The 4,076-nt window shown below is 50.7% G+C and overlaps 1 long non-coding RNA gene across 2 annotated transcripts in view; it reads left to right on the top strand.

Moving 5' to 3' along the window:
- The first annotated feature begins 3,782 nt into the window (after positions 1-3,782).
- Positions 3,783-4,076, top strand: part of LOC105002666 — a 9,737-nt gene continuing 9,443 nt past the window's right edge. For both annotated transcript variants that reach the window (XR_827010.1, XR_827009.1), the window contains exon 1: positions 3,783-3,833. This is a non-coding gene — a long non-coding RNA (uncharacterized LOC105002666). The remainder of the gene's footprint in view (positions 3,834-4,076) is intronic.

The following is a 4,076-nucleotide window of genomic DNA, read 5'->3' as shown; positions in this document are numbered from 1 at the left end:
TTCATAACTTCATTTAGTTTCTTGGAGATTCAACAAGGTAGGTGATTACCTCATGTTACAGGAAGAAACTGAGGTACAGTGTTCCTACTATGTGCTAGCTATTGCCTTCTATCTACATCTGTTGCCATTATATCTCTCTTCAATCTCCCTACCACTCTTGTCCCATTTCACAGATGAAGAGGCAGGACTCCAAGAAAGGAAGCAACTTGCCTAAGATCACAGCTGATTTATGGATGGGCAAGGATAGATTTTTGGGTCTGAGTCCCAGGGAACACAGTATAATTGTCTCACTGTCGCTGTATTGAGCAGGGCATTCTGGGTAGAATTGTCAGATTTAGCAAAACAACACAAACACAACTGGGATGGCCAGTTAAATGTGAATTTCAGGTAAACAGTGACTTTTTTTTATAAGTATTATGTCTCAGATCTATGTACTTATATTCAAAATGATTCTTTGTTTATTTGCAATTCAAGTTTAACTGAGTGTCCTGCCATTTGTCTGGCAACACTAGACTTTCTCTCTCTTCCTGCCTCCAGCTCCCCTCTATTCTGCCAACAGCTTGCCTTTAAAGGCCAGCCCTTGGGACCAGTCAGGCTGGTATGTCTCTAGGCTGCTGAAGTGAGGCTGCCGGAGGGGAAGACGAGCTCTTCTCCAGAGGGCAGAGCTCTGGACCGGAACCCACTTTGCCTCCTACTGTGTGGCTTTGGGCAAGTCTCCTCCCTTCTCTGAACCCTGTCTAAAAGGAAATAGTATTAGGTAATTGCCAGTATCCTTGCAGCCCCAATTTTCCTAATTTCTCCCTTTTTTCTGTCTGTGCAAAGGATGGCACCAAAACAAAATAATTGTGCTGCCGTGGGGACAGAGGACAACAACAGTTGGGACAGGGGACCCCCCCTTCCCTACCCACCCACCCCCACACCCCCCGCCAGCAGCACTGATCAGAGAAGACCCCTGGGGTGGACTTGGAAGGCTGGGGGCTGAGACAATGAGCCATTATTGTGTTATTGTCTTTGTCCTGGGGGGCCGGTGGCAGCTTACTGCTGCCTTCAGACCTGGGTTCCCGGCCCACTGGCACTGATGACTCTGTGATCTTGGGCAAATGCCTTAACCCAGGCCAGCACCTCATTTTCCTTAGCTGTAAAGTGGGATTAACACTGCCCCATGACATCGATGAAGGGTCTGCTTTGTGAGAAGGGCTTAATAAAGGGTTATGTTTATTGGTGGTGGTGGCGTTCATGTCACACCCTCCTGCAGAAAGCACCTTGAGAGATGCTGACCTCTGAAAGGACGAGCTCACTGCAGCCCTCTCCCCTCTCTAGCAAAGGACACGACGCTTTCCAGGCTGCCTTCGTTTCAGCTAAATTTTATTTGTCGGATTTTTGACAGACGTCTAAATTATACATTGAATTTTCCACATGACCAAATACCATGTCCCTTCCTTTGATTATCATTTTCAAAAGATACTAAAAAAAAAAAAAAAAAAAACTTTTCGATGGAGCAGACTGAACCCTGAAACCACATGGAGTGCAGAGCTAAAAATAAAAGGAAGTAAGAACTGGCCCCTGAGAAGGAAAGAGAAATCAAAGCAAACTCTGACGGGAATCAAGGGACGAGTCCTGGCGAGGGTGACATGGTGTCACCCTCCGGGCCAGGCCGGATAAGGAGCGGCCGACAGCGAGGGTGGGGCCCAGAGTGGCGCAAAAATAGCCATGGCTTTAGCCCAGAGGGGAATAAAAGAAATTTGTTAAAAGCCAGGAAAGAGAGAAGTGAGCGGGAGGGAGGGAGGGGGCAGGACCACGTCCTTCCCGCAGTTTGGGAGCTGCGGACCTTAACCCTGGCACATCTCTACCCGCCAGCATAATCGCTGACTCTCAGCTGTGCGCCGACATGTTCCCCAGCTCAGCCCACATCAATGACACCCTTGTTTCCATAGTAACCAAGGGAGAGTGAAGGGGAAAGGGTGTGCTGCCCTGGGCTCGGGGAAGCCAGCCAGAAGGAGCCGCACGGGGGAGGTTGGGAGGAGGGGAGGGGAAGGAGTTTTTCCCACAGCTGGTCTGAGCACACATCCTGGGGCCCCTGTCCCAGGCCTGGCCTGCCCTCTGGCCTCCACCCCTCTGCCCTCCCTCTACACATTCAGATGCAGTCTTGCCCAGAGCCAGTCTCACCACTGAGACTCCCTGGGAGTGGAAAGACCCAGCATCCCCCTTCTAGCTTCCAATTTTGTCCTCCACGGCGGGGGGCGGCAGGGGGGTACTAGGGAGAGAGGAAAGGGGACTTTTAGAAGCATTTTGTTTTTACAAATGCGAGCTGTCAAACTCTGCGATTTTCAGGCTCCTCTCATCTACCCTGTGAGCCCCGGGAGGGTTTGGTAGGGCTCAGAGGGAAGATGAAAGCCTGTGACATCCACAATGTCTCTGTGTCTTTAGCTGAAAAGCAAAGCTGAACATTCACAGAGGCTGTTATCAGACGAAGGCAAGTGGCTTCTGCCTGCTGGCCGAGGCCCTGGGCGGGGGTAGGGGGGGTGCCCTTTCAAACAGTTCCCTAAGTTGGTGGTAAAAGGACAAAAATATTTCACAGATCATCCACTGCTAGAGTCCAAGTTCCACATAGCTGTTAGCAAATCGAAGACCTCAAAGCAGGCATTTTGCCCCTCAGATAACACTCATGCTGCACTATTCGAAGGGAATCCGTGCTGCACTATTTGGAGGGAAAAAAATATTTTCATGTGCTAGAGCCATATTTGCAGCCGGATAGAAGGGGGATTTCTGGTCCCTTGTAATTCTGTTTTGCTTCCTTTCAAAGGCATCTGGGTAAGACAGACAAGCCTAAGGAGGCTGCAGGGAGCAGCAAGCTCACAGTGGTTTAAAAACACTCACCTTTTGTTTTGCAAGTCCCCACAGGTCTGTCCATAGCCACCCCAGGGCACCTTTTCATGTCTGGCCTTGTTAATGACTTTCACCCCAGACCGCCTTCGAAGCGGGCCATGCCTCAGCCTCCTGGGCACAGCTTGGTCCATAAAGGCTGGGAACTGAGGGCCAGGGGCTGGAGCAACCCCTTCAGTCTGTTCACATGCCTTGGTGGGTTTGGAAAGGGCTGCCTCCTGGGATGTGAAAAGCAGCTGGCCTGGGACCCGTCAGCTACTGGACGGTCTCTTATTCATTCTCTGAAAACCCGGGAGGCCAGGCACCAGAACAGAGCTCGGTTGGAACGCCAAGGGATGCTCTGGCCCACCTTCCCTTGTCTGAAGCTGGGGATTTCTTAAGTCTCAAGGAAACAAGCTCTTTTTGCAACACAGGGCAGGAGAAATCTCCTGCCATTCCTCTCTGATCAATCAACAGAGGACACATTTTGCTAGAGAGAGGCTGAGGGGACCAGGAGCTGGGGTGACTCTGGCTTCTCTGGGCAAGGCCCCCACAACCCTACCCACCCAAGCGCCTCCCGGCAGCAAGCCCTCTCCACCCTTGAGCAGCCCACACCACCAAGTTGCCAGCACTGTAAAAATTGATCTCTTCTGAAGATCGATCTGCCTGGCTTTTCTCAGTGGAGCAGGTTCATGGTGAAGCTGCATTTATTTTTAAAATCTGATAGCAGCGGCCTATTGTGATCATTTAAACATAGAATTCTTTGAGCTTTAGAAATCCCTTCTATGGGACGGCCGTGGAGAAGGCAGCTAATCTCGGAGTCAGCTGCTCACTGCTCCACTGAACTGGAGAAAGCCTGTTTACGCTAGCCTGAGCCCTCCATGTGAGGGCTTTTTAAGGACCTTGTAATTTTTCTGGAATTAAACCTCCCACCTCTCCTTACATTCCAGATGTCATTACAGTCAAAAGTGGTAAGAATTTGCTTCCCTGTGTGGCTGGCTGGGGGGTTGGGGACGGGGTATGTTTCTGTGGTGACTTGTCTGCAGGAAAGGATTTTTTTTTTCCCCCTTTCCAAAGGGTGAGGATTACATAGTCTCTTACCTGCATGACAAGATGGTTTAATCATCTGCTGTTCCTCACCTCCCCCTCCTTTCCCTGGCCCGTGCAGCTTCCCACCCAGACAGGCTGCAGCCCTGGTAATGGGTGATGGTAGA

The sequence above is a fragment of the Bison bison genome, unplaced genomic scaffold (genome assembly GCF_000754665.1).
Source record: "Bison bison bison isolate TAMUID 2011002044 unplaced genomic scaffold, Bison_UMD1.0 scf7180017864456, whole genome shotgun sequence".
Lineage (NCBI taxonomy): Eukaryota > Metazoa > Chordata > Mammalia > Artiodactyla > Bovidae > Bison > Bison bison.
Note: the sequence above shows the minus strand (reverse complement) of the source record. Positions and strands in the feature narration are given on the sequence as shown.